Below are 13,335 nucleotides of genomic sequence, written 5' to 3'. Positions count from 1 at the left end.
CTCTAGCGTTCAACTTATTCAGCAGCTTCGGGTCAGTACTTTAGATTTATAAATAAGAATAAAACAATCTCTTGCGTCCACTCACAACAACATTGATTTGTGATTGGTTTGTGGGGTTTAACATCCCGAAACCACCATATGATTATGAGAGACGCCATAGTGGAGGGCTCCGCTATGGCGTCTAGGAGTCTATGGCGTCTAGGAGTCTATAGCGTCTAGGAGCAAACAAAAGCACTCACAATGACGAAGAAGGGAGCTCCAAGCAGAAGGGATTGCCTTGCGTTGGCTAGAACGTCGTTCGCATACAGTCTCCTACAATGAAAAGTAGAACAGCATGTAAGAATTCAGTGTAGGTGTGTGCTCAAACAAGAAATTTTTTGTGAAGTGCAGTTTGACTTAGCTGAATGTGTAGTGCGGTTTCGTCGGTGAAAACAGGTGTTAAACTGACCAGATATGGTGTTTATTTTACAGGTTAAGTGAACTTATTTTACACTAGAAGACATGGTGTTGGCAAATTTTGTTTTCATTAGAGCTTCAGACAGAGCCTGAATAATGTGAAAGAGAAAAAAAAAGCAGCTAACATTTGCGTTTTTAAACGTGGCGTTGAATTATCATTACGCTCATGCATGCATATGAAGCCAAACTAGATGAGCAAATGTAAGTGAGTTTGAAAAAAAATGGGATCGTACGGGCGCTATTGCATGTAACATTGAGGCACGTGGCAGTGCTGGACTTTGAATAAAAGACAAAAGTCTGGTTTAGAAAGGAAAAATAAAGCCCTACAATTCTAATTGAGAATACAAGGCAACGTCAGAAAATCATTATACACGAAAGTCGAAACATAGACAGGATAAGAAAATGAATGAATGAATAGATGAATGAATTTTGCAAATGAATGAACCGACGAACTTTATTAGGTCCTTTGGTACGTGCTGTACACGTTGCAGGCGACTCCCACATCGGAACAGATAGACCAAGTCTCTCTGCTGCATCGTGGGCCCGTCGGACTGCCAATAACATGCCAGAAAAATTATGGCAAACGCATGCTGCGCTTTATGGTCTCCGCTTTATTAATTACCAAATATAAGTACTAATTATATGTTTCTTAACATCAATAAATTTATTAAATGAATTACACGGTTTTTTCTGTCATAACGTTAACACTATAAACACTATACACGTTCAATATGTGTGTCAGCACATTCCGGACATATCGTTATTTCGTTTTAGAGTTTATCAGAAATGCTTTGCAATGAAGCCGTTTACACGTGTCACGCGCTAGCATGCTTCTTCGTTTCTCATTCATTGCTCTTATTTTCACCGCTTCTGTCTCTCGCTTGCTTCCGAAAACTGGGCAGGCGTTGTGCCTTTACAAAGGGTATGTACTGGACCTTTGTATGGATATAACATAAGAAAAATAATAATAGATGATGATAGTAATAAAGTAATATTGATACTATTCTATTAGTATTACTAATACTAATTGAAATATTAGAATAAGAAATAAAGTAAATTATTACTTTATTTCTCATATTCATAAGAAGTGCACAGAAACGGCCTTGTCTAAGTCTCTGGAGACTTCTGCGACCAGGCCTGGCAGACGTTACAAAGAAGAAGGAAAGGACCAAGATCATAAAATACAAAATAGTAAACCATTGCTATTTCACTACAGGAAGAATAATTGCTTAAGCTGTGTAATTTTATTGTAATGGCGCTACTACTATTACTACTACCAATACTAATACTACTGCTACTAATATTAATATTATTATTAATAATAATATGAATAATAATAACGCAATAGCGATATTCTGTTCCTCGTGCATACTACAGTTAATGTAGGAAAATTTTTCCGACTTGTTATGCACCCACTAAGTTTCCTAAGGGTGCAGTATCGTGTGTGCCTTTTGTAGTAGGTGACCGGCTTTAAACGAAAAAGTCATTATAATAATTTTACGTTCCGACGCCCGATGGCAATGTAAGCTTGCAGCACGCATAATTACGACATTATTGCATGTTGTATTTTGAAGCGTGTATACACAGGACCAGAGTGTTTGTAAAACATGAAAGTTACATTGACCACATTTACAAGCAGATGAAGTTCATTTCATCACATACACAGGCAGAGGCGTGGCTGTGTAGTAGAACGCCCGCTTGATACGCAAACGACCCGGGTTTGATCTCCATTCATACCCAGATTTTTATACTACTTTATTTGCGTCTTGCTTGATTTTTCAGTCACGGAGAGATGATTTTTCGCTAAAAGCCAACGACGCCGACACCGTCATTTCAGCGAAACAAGCTCTTCAAGAGGACAGAGCAAGCAAGAATATTGAAATATTAGTTGTTTTTATTTTTGAATTATCTAAAATGTGCGGCTTGTTCTTAACCACAATAAGTCGTTTGTTTGTCTCAGTAGTTTTTTTTTTCGCTCTAAAATTTACAAATCTCCAAACTTAGGTGGTGGCTTTCGGCACTCCCAATTTAACATAGCAAGGTCTTTATTGCAGTTCAAGCCTGAATCAGAGTCACATAGAAGGGGCTACAGTTTGCAAGCTCTAGTGTATTAGGCACATTCAGGAAAAAATGGGCCCAGAATGCGAAAGAAAACACAGACTTAAGCTTGCTGACGAGAAATGTGTATATGGCCAAGGATGCCATAGCAGGGAGTCGATTGGCAAGAGCGAAAATTATTATCGTTTGGCCTTTAAAAAGCAAGAGCCACTTAAAAAAAAATTTCCTCGGACACGAAAGACTGAAAATATGCGCTCTTGATGCTGCACTAACGTGTAATGATGACAATATATATCATATGCTAGTGTGCATGAATCCTTCGAAATTTCGCCTGTGCACTGAACAGTGTATGAACGTACGCTCCCGTGACTTGCGACGACAGTACTTTGCTGACAGGCCTGCACAGCAGGCGACAAAGGAGGTTCCGGAGGCAAGACGTTTCAACACAAAAACGAAACAAAAAATGATATTGATGATCAGTAACCAACTGGTGCCTATATCGAACGGGCCCATCAATTTGCTATTATTTGGTTGTACTTTTGAAAGAACGCATATGTTTAACTTTAACTGGGATTATATCAAAGTGTGTTTTTGTACTCATGTTACTTTATCTCAGCAACCACAGTAACTAGAATCAGAGATTTCGGCCTGTATTTAGATATCGCAATAAGCAATATGCCGAAGCAGAATTATTGTTGTGTGGTGAATTGCAGTTCTTCAACACGACATATAATAGCTACTACCGAGTGATAATTAGGCACCTGAAAAAAATACAAAAAGTGTACTTCGACGTGAAAACCGTGTGACTGGTCACGTTTTTCGATGCCGAACTTTGATTTCGTTTCCTATCAGAGTTCTTCCAGTTAGCTATTCACAACAACACCTGTTTAAATATTGGGGTTACTTAATTACTGCCAATTAAAGCACAATTCACCGTGTTCACTACATTTGGTTACTAAACTTTCTAAGCTGACCTCGTGTGACAGTCTGATGTGTTGCTATCACATTCATTGTCTCGGCCTTGTGCTGAAACTGACTTTTTATTTTTTAGATCTAGCGCATATTTTTGTCTGCGCATATTATCTGTAACAGACCGGACTATCTGCTATCAGCATTCGCCCTAGGCGATATCGTCTTCTCCTCCTCTCCACCGTTTCGTGCGCTTTACGTTCCTTCCTTTTCTTCTTTCCCCCTTCCCCGCTGTGAGCGCGGCTACTTAAGCCCAGCAAATAAACGGCCAGGGGTCTTTTCGTTATGGCGAGGCCCAGCCACGTGTTCATCGTCGTCTTGTCTCTGAGCTAAACGATACATGGTGTCAGAAGTGGGATTCTGACGTTCGAAATGGACCTCGTCAAGCCCCCGGAACCGCTGCAACTGTCCGGCAACATCAGGAAAAACTGGCTGGTATTCAAGCAGAAGCTGCAGCTGTTCATCACCGCTACGGAACCGGAGAAGCCCCGCCCATCGGCCGTAAAAGCAGCGATTCTTCTGAGCACCGCGGGGGACGAGGCGCTCGAGGTCTACAACAACTTCTCGTTTGCGGCAGGTGAGAGCAAAGAAGATTATGACACGTTAGTGCGGAAATTTGAAGAATATTGTGTCGACCAGGGTAATGAAGTCTACGAAAGGCACATTTTTCGATTGCGAAAGCAGGAAGAGGCCGAGCCCTTTGAGCGGTTCCTACGGGACTTAAAAAAGCAAGCAAAGCTGTGCAACTTCGGTACGCTTGAAGAGTCCATGATCAGGGATCAAGTGGTGTTTGGGACGAATAATGCGAAACTTCGAGAAAAGTTGCTGAGCGACAAAGACTTAAACTTGCAGAAAGCAGAAGAAATTTGCAAAGCTGCTGAGATTGCTGCCATTCAGAGCGCAGCATGGTCAAATGAAAGCCTGCACGTTGACGTTACACGCCGCACACACCGCACGAAGTTTGCGAATGGAACTCGGTGTCGAAATTGTAACAAGGTACATGCCCCCGAGCGGTGCCCGGCGTATGGAAAAACTTGTTATGCATGCAAAAAACGAAATCACTTCGCCGCATGCTGCAACAATGCGCGCAGGATAAGCGAGGTTCACAAAGCCGAAGAAAGCGATGAAAATTTTGACATCTTGGGCATCAGCATTTGCGGCGTCACCGGAGATATAGGAGCGGATTGGATGGTTCGCGGAAAAATAGCCGGTCAGGAGATACAATTCAAGGTAGATACCGGGTCTCAGGCAAATTTGCTGCCCCTAACCCTGTTCAACCGAATCGCCCACGCAAGCACTCCGCGAAAGAGCGCCGCTGTCCTCTCCGCCTACAACGGCAGTACAATCAAACACGTTGGCGTGGCGACCGAAGATCTCGAGATAAACGAAGCACAGCATTCAGTCTCGTTCTTTATCGTGAAAAAGGGGCGCCAAGCTATCCTTGGCTTAAAGACATGCCAGCAGTTTGGTCTGGTACCGGTGACGACGGACGCCGTGAAGGTAGGCGATGGGCAAACGAAATTCCAGCTTGCATTTCCTGACCTCTTCAGCGGCACCGGCTGCGTCAGGCGACCCTACAAAATGGTGCTACGAGAGGATGCCGTTCCAGTCGTGCAGCCTGCCCGCAGAGTACCCATAGCATTGAAAGGACGCCTGCGACAAGAACTGCAACGAATGGAAAAGGCCTCAATCATCGTCAAGGTGGATGAACCAACTGAATGGGTGAGCCCCCTGGTAGTTGTGCACAAGAAGGATGGTACCCTTCGCATTTGCATGGACCCTAGAGCAGTGAACAGGAGCATTAAGCGGGAGCACTATCCTATCCCTTCAAGAGAGGACATAGAGAGCGAGCTGGCAGGAGCACAATATTTCTCCCGGCTCGACGCTAATGCCGGCTTTCATCAAATTTCTTTAGATGAGGCCACTTCACGAATATGCACTTTTGCGACACCATTTGGGCGGTACCGTTTTTTGCGTCTGCCTTTCGGAATTTGCTCAGCCAGCGAGGTGTTTCAAAAGACTCTAACAGAGATGTTCGAAGGGCTGCCGGGAGTGCGCGTCTACGTAGACGACGTTTTAATATGGGGCGACTCAAAGGAAGAACACGACGAACGCGTCATCGCAGTACTAAGGCGGGCGCAAGAGGAAGGGCTGACATTTAATCCAGCTAAATGCGTGTTCGGCACCACGCAGGTTGCATTCCTTGGCGACGTTATCGGAAGAGACGGAATTCGTCCGGACTCCGATCTAATCGAAAGCGTCCGTGCCATGCCAGCCCCAAAAGATAAACAGGGTGTGCGCAGACTACTCGGGGTTGTGAACTACTTTCGGAAATACCTGCCAGCTTTGAGTGATAAAACGGCGTTGCTGCGTAGCCTGGTGAAAGAAGCATCGGTGTTTGAGTGGACAACAGCCCATGAGCGCGAATGGGACCAGATCTGCGCAGCGCTTGCTAATCCTCCATTGCTGGCTCTTTTTGATGAAAAAAGAAAGACTAAGATAACTGCGGACGCCTCAGGAACAGGTATTGGCGCTGCCTTATTGCAAAGACACGGGGATGACTGGCGCCCAGTGACCTACGCCTCAAGAGCGCTGACGCCGAGTGAAGAGCGATACGCCCAGATAGAAAAGGAAACACTGGCAATTGTTTTCGCTTGTGAAAAATTTCATCAGTTCGTGTATGGACGAAGCATTACGATAGAAACTGATCACAGGCCATTACTTGCGATTGCCGAAAAGAACATTGCAGATATGCCACCCAGGATACAGCGGTTTTTCATCCGTCTTATGAAATATGATTTTTTGTTGCAGTTTGTACCTGGTAGGGACCTGTTACTCGCAGACCTGCTGTCTCGGGCTGCACTACCAACTGGTGGAGGCGACCAAGTCGAGGACGTGGACGTCCACACAACGCAAGTAGTCACCAGCATCATAAGCAAAGCGACTATGTTGCGGCTGCAGAAGGAAACCCTCGAAGATCCGCTTCTCAGCCGCACCATGAAACAAATGGAAGATGGCATTGCAATAGACGGTGTACTGAAACCGTATGCGGAAGAGCTATCCGTGGTCAATGGAGTGGTGCTAAAGGGTTGCAAAGTTGTGGTGCCTAAATCAATGCGTGCGGAAATTCTTGAGCGAATTCACGAAGGCCACTTAGGTATGAACAAGTGCAAAGCTAGAGCCCGTAGACTGGTTTTCTGGCCGGGAATGAGCAGTGACATTGAGCGACGAGCGCGAACGTGCAGCGTATGTCGAAAGTACGCATACAGTCAACCGAGTGAACCCCTCCTGCTTCAGCCAACGCCCGACCGACCGTGGCAGCGCGTAGGCATAGACCTATTTACATTCGCTGGAGAACACTACGTAGTTGTGTTTGATGCCCATTCTGATTTTCCCGACGTCGAGAAACTCAGAGGTACCACGGCGGCGGAAGTAATCGACAAGATATCTGCTATCTTCTCGCGATACGGCATTCCCAACCAAGTTTGCACCGACAACGGGCCTCAATTTGCATCGCGAGAGTTCGCGTCCTTCGTGCGCCGATATGACTTCGAGCATATCACCTCAAGTCCAGAGTTTCCACGATCAAATGGCTTAGCTGAAAAGGGGGTACAGATCGTGAAGCGTATTCTAAAGAAAACCCACGAGTCTCGGGGTGATGTATGGCTTGGTCTGTTGGCTTATCGATCTTCGCCCCTTGACAGCGGTCACTCACCCGGAGAACTACTGCAAGGTCGTCGCCTGCACGCCACTCTTCCAGAATACAACGTCGACGGAGGCATACCCGTATGGAAACAGCGACAGTCTTCCCGAGGCAGGCCACTACCACCCTTGGAAGCCGGAAATGTGGTCCGGATCAAACATGGAAGCTGGTCACGCCGAGCGAAAGTGGTACGAGAGACTGCACCACGATCATACGTGGTAAGAACGGAAGACCATGGGCTCCTGAGACGGAACCGACAACACTTGCTGCGAACGGACGAAAACTTCAACGACAAGGTCAGCCCCGAGGGTAATCCGAACCCCGACACGAGGCCCCCGACGAAGTTCAGTGATGGACACCACGGCAACATCACGCCGGACAACCCACTGGGGTGTCACCAGGTGCAACCAGCTCAGCCAGAAGAAGATTATAGCGCCACCACTTCTCCAGACACTCCAGGAAGCCCACTGGCTGGCCTGCGCAGGTCAGGACGCCAGCGCAGCGAACCGAAGCGCCTTCACTACGGGCCATCCTTCCATCAAGTAAATGAGTGCAAAAGAAATCAGTGTTTTGAAAATGTGTGAAGAGAAGATGTAACAGACCGGACTATCTGCTATCAGCATTCGCCCTAGGCGATATCGTCTTCTCCTCCTCTCCACCGTTTCGTGCGCTTTACGTTCCTTCCTTTTCTTCTTTCCCCCTTCCCCGCTGTGAGCGCGGCTACTTAAGCCCAGCAAATAAACGGCCAGGGGTCGTTTCGTTATGGCGAGGCCCAGCCACGTGTTCATCGTCGTCTTGTCTCTGAGCTAAACGATACATTATCCTCTTTTTATTTTATTTATTTTTCTGAAGACTGTTTTTGTATTGCATTGTTTATTTTTATACTTAGATTTTTCCGCACGCCTGCACGAATACCTTGTAATTGTTCCTGAGCACGTAAAATACATGTATATTTATTTGAACGATTGATCTTTCTTGGGGACCTTCAACGAAAAAATTCTGGTCTGTCTGTCTGTCTGTCTGTCTGTCTGTGTGTGTGTGTGTGTGTGTTTAGAAAAAGTTTATTCTCTCATGGGACGCTGGCTGTTTTTTGCCTGTCTGTCTGTACGTTTGTCTGTTAACCTCACACGGCATCAAACGGCCAACCCTATCCGCAGCGCCCACCAATATTGCTCAAGGTTTAGCGTTTATAGTTGTGCGATTGTCAAATGAAAAAGCAAATATTGCGTACATTTGACGTGCCATAACAACACGTCTATGTTTTGTATGTCTGCCTTTATACTAGAAGAGGCACACACAAGTAAATCTAAGGACTGTAGCGTTTATCGCGCTGCGCTGACAGTGCAACGCGATGCTCAAGAATGTGTTTCCAACGCTGTGCTACGACGACACGGCGGTGGCACCTGCCCATCGCTTTGCGTTCTACACCCTATCACCTCCGAGACTGGCGCCCATCTTTCTCCGCCGCTGCACGCCTTCGCTTTCGAAGATAACTGCTAGATGGCGCTCGTGTTTAACGTGCCTAGATGCGCTTGTTCGCCTTCGCTACACGCTCGAGGCACTCTAACGCAGCGTATTCGGAATACCATTCACCAATTTTCTCGTGCAGAACATCAAATAAACGTTTTGTTGACTCTCCCCGGACGCAAGACTATCATCTTTCGACGACATTTACAGTGTAATGTGTTGATTTGGGCTAATTTTTTATATTTTTGTTTGACCCCGTCTCAAAAGTTGCGTACTTCGATCGCTCAAAACTGCGTGGCAGCACAGCACGTATGCAGCAGCGTTCAGGGCCACCGTCGGGACGGCACTTTAACCGGGGACACCCGTCACACGCTTCGGCGGTCGCGGCCGACGCCCGCAGAAAATCCTTGCCTCTGTCAACAGGGCCGCGCTCTGCGGCCACGTCAACCACTCACTAATGTTGATGCTGCACCGCGGCTGCCGTTTTCGTGACTAGCCTCCGCTGACGAAGCCCCCAAAGTGTTGGAACAAAGCGGCTGGCAGAACAGGTAAACACTTTTGTTTTGTTTCTGAGCGGTTGTCAACTAACTAGCCGCAAGTTCGAGTGACAGCACCGATGCCTCTACTCGGCACGCGTACGATGCACGCGTACGAAAGCTTTTCCAGCCATTAAAAAATGAAAGTGCATTGCAGGAGAGTTTAGATAGATAGATAGATAGATAGATAGATAGATAGATAGATAGATAGATAGATAGTGTTGTCCTACCTCATGCTCGCTGCTTCCTCGAACTCGGGGATAGAGGGGGTTCAAACCCACAAAGCATTATCATCATTATTAGAATCAAGCTTCAACACAATATCAATCAATCAATCAATCAATCAATCAATCCAATTATTTATTCATCGTTTTCTCTGTCAGTCTCTCAGGCATGACAGCACCAGCAAGATGCTATTTAACCCCGTCGGCACGAACCGGCAAAATTGAGACGGTTTGTTGAACGCTTACCACTATACGCGAAAGGTATAGGCAGCTGAAAAGCTGGAAAATAGGAATTTGCTCGCAACAATGTGCTGTTGAAAATTTAGAATATTTGGTGTCTCGCCTCACGAAATAAAAAAAACAATAAATTTAGAATTGTTTGAGAAAAGAATAAAGAAACACAAACAAGCAAAAGAAGAAAAAAAAGCTTGGCAGTTTGATTCTTTTTTCGTTAGTTTTAGCCTTTAATGAAGAGAAACAGGAAATGCAATGAAAAAGGAAAATACCCCTAGAAAAAAGTCGCGATGCCCACAGAAAATCAACGATGACTTTTTGTTTTTGTTTTTTTTAGTGCACAAATTTTAGAGCATCACATTCTGTAGTCTGTTTTCGTCAAATTCCTTACGCAGCCCTTTGTTCACGCTGGGGGTACCTCGTTTAGGGATGGATGTGACGCGAAGTATGGGAAAAAATGAAGGGATAAGAAAAGAAAAAAGGAATGGTAGACCAGTGCTTATAAGTAGAAGTCGAACACCGGAAAAAAGAACAAAAATAAACTTGAGGTCCCAGTTTCATGCCAGATGACGGAAGGCTCCGATGAACTTTAGGCACGCGATCTCTTCAATAAAAGACGACGTACCTTACGTGTCTGAACAAAGGAGAGCTCGTGCAGCGTTCGGAAAAGCCAGGCGGATTGCAACGAAGTCCACGAACTATGCGCGAAGAAAAGTAGTTCCCACAGTCTCGACTATATGTATATGCAGAGCTTTGGCCGAAAATAAGCCAAGTTTGTGACTTAAGCGTGAGAAGTCGGTCGTGAATGTTTGCGGATCGTAAGCTCCCCCCCCAAAAAAGGACGATCGTATCGATAAACTCGTAGCTGCCAAGTTCCGAGTTCAGTGTAGCATTCGTTATTCTGATAAATTTTCTAGAGGTTACGAAAGAATTCTACCAGCCGTGACGTCACTAAAACACCCGAAAAAAGTTCTCTCGATTACTATACTCTCTATAGTAATCGAGGGAACTATACTCTGTATAGTAATCGCCCTGGTGGCGGTGTGGTTACGGTACATGGCTACCCGCTCATAGGTTGCGGGTACTGTTGCGGGTACTGGTTGCGGGTACTGTCATAGGTTGCGGGTATAGGTTGTGGGTCACTGTTATGTACACACGAGCGAATACATCTTCATAAGGACCAGGCGTGTGCCCTGTTGTTTTGTGCTGGTTGGATTAAATATTAACGAGGGACATTATCAGAGACTTCATTCGTTGACTTTCGAACATTTCCTTATCATTTTGTTGTGATACGTGCGTAAAGTGTGTTTTTGCAAATGTGTGCCCGAGTGTTCTATTCTCCATGCACTGCTTTGCACGTTTTACTTTAAGATGCGTGTGCAACTTTCACTAAAGAACTAAGGAGTAGCCGGCGCCATACTTGTGCGCCAACGTCTCCTTATATTTTGTATAAAAAAAGACCACTGCACATATATCTGCTCAACGGTATACATTACTACAACGAGTCAAAAATGAGAAGCCGGTGTTAGACGGGAGCAAGTCGGTGATAGTAGACGGTAAAAAATAGAGCGAAGGTCAAAAGGAATTTCATACTTCGTTAAAAAGCCATTGATAAGTAGCGCATAAATTCATACAAGATTCAATTGAGCATAGGTTAATATTCCACTATATATGCACACTGCCGTAACAGACCCGCTCACACTACTACTACTACTACTACTACTACTACTACTACTACTACTACTACTACTACTACTACTAATAATAATAATAATATAATAATAATATTCATAATCATAGCTTATGAACATCTTCAAAAAGCATGAATATAGAGTGACAAGCTAAGCCTAATTAGGCTTGAGGGACACGACCGAAATTAGCGGACGCATGATCGTAGCTAACACAACAAAAAGAAAAAGAAAAACAACAGGTTTTTTTTGGAAGCAGGAACATGAAAACTATTGACGGATGCATACGGCAGTGCAGGAAAAATGGTGTGAAGTTAACAGTTCAATAGTGTCCGCTAAAAATCGCAGTATATACGAAGTGAATGATGATGAGTGGGGCGAAGCGTCCGTCAGCCCATCCGTGGTTTCGTCTGTCCATTCGTTCTTGCTTCCGTTTATTCGTGCGACCATCCGTGCGTTCATCCATGCATCCGTGCGTCTGTCCATGCGTCTGTCCATCATGAAGGGCCCAACATACTCCAATGTAGCGTTGACGCGCATGCACGCTAGGCGCATCGACGCTACGTTAGCAAAACGCGAGCACTCTTTATTCTGACGCCGGCGCGACCAGCGTCCGTCGGCGCGGTACGACGGCAAACGGCGCGAAATGAGACATGCTGCATTTCGCACCAATGCATTACCCAGACAACGATGCGTTTACCTCTTTTCATGACAGAGGGACGCCGGACGTGCTGAAACGCACATGCGTCAAAGCGACGCAGCACGGCACGTGCCTGCAAGTATATGACAGGACCGGCGCCTGGCGTGGCAACGCCGGCGTGACGCGATGAAATGAATGCAGGAGAGCACGCGCACCACGTTACGTCAGAATGTATTACCGCCTTGACTGTGGCATGTAGTCATGTTCTCACATGACACGTATCTCATGATTATCATGTTTGCACCAGTCACATACCTTCGTCATCCATTGACGTCACGTAATACCCAATTTGGCATATGTGGAGCTAGCGAAACGGCCGTGAGCGCATCATCAGTGTGGCATGTTGTCATGTTGTTACATGACACGCATGTCGTGATAATCATGTTTGGATGTGTCATTTACCTATGTCGTCCATCCGTGTCCCGTAATACCGAATATGATACATGTGAAGCTAGCGAAACGGCCACTAGCGCATTATGAGCGTAGCATGTAGTCATATTGTTACATGACACGCATCTCGTGATTATCATGTTTTTACCAGTCGCATACCTTCGTCATCCATTCACGTACCGTAATACCCGATTTGCTATATGTGACTGCAGCGGAACGGCCAGCAGCGCATCATAGGCGTGGCATGTAGTCATGTTGTTACATGACACGCATCTCATGTTTATCATGTTTGCACCATTTACATACCTTCGTTATCAATTCATGTACTCTAATGCCAAATTCAGTATATGCGATGCTAGCGAAACGGCCGCGAGCGCACCATGAGCGTGGCATGTAGGCATGTTGTTACATGACACACATGTCTTGATTTTCATGTTAGGGTCTGTCGCTTGTGTTTGCCATGCAATCATGTCTTACCATACCAGTTTTGCAACAAGCCATGTGAATGAAACCAACGCAAGAGCTGCAGGACCATGAAATGTAAATCATGACATTCATGACACACATATTATTTTCATGTTATGACTAGTCATATATATTTTTCATACAGTCATGTTATGCTATACCAAGTTTGGTATCGATACCGTTATCGAAACGGCCAGGGGAGCTAATTGTCGTAGGCGGATAGATAGATAGATAGATAGATAGATAGATAGATAGATAGATAGATAAATAGATAGATAGATATACAATATTTATATTTATAGCCTGTATACAATATTGGTTAGCTTTGTTCGCACGTGGTTAGAAAATTTGTGCAAACCTGAACGAAGGGCTGACCAGATCACGTCTTGCCATTAAACCATCGCTAGAGGCTAGATCTGAAAACTATGCCATTACGTCTAATTAC

At 45.2% G+C, this 13,335-nt stretch overlaps 1 protein-coding gene across 1 annotated transcript in view; it reads right to left on the bottom strand.

Moving 5' to 3' along the window:
- The window catches only part of LOC119163695 (beta-1,3-galactosyltransferase 5), a 143,900-nt gene that overhangs the window by 48,341 nt on the left and 82,224 nt on the right, over positions 1–13,335 (bottom strand). The window contains exon 2 of the mRNA XM_037415754.2: positions 240–312. The gene's annotated coding sequence lies outside the window, so the exon portion shown is untranslated. The remainder of the gene's footprint in view (positions 1–239; positions 313–13,335) is intronic.

The sequence above is a fragment of the Rhipicephalus microplus genome, chromosome 9, assembly GCF_043290135.1.
Source record: "Rhipicephalus microplus isolate Deutch F79 chromosome 9, USDA_Rmic, whole genome shotgun sequence".
Taxonomy (NCBI): domain Eukaryota; kingdom Metazoa; phylum Arthropoda; class Arachnida; order Ixodida; family Ixodidae; genus Rhipicephalus; species Rhipicephalus microplus.
Note: the sequence above shows the minus strand (reverse complement) of the source record. Positions and strands in the feature narration are given on the sequence as shown.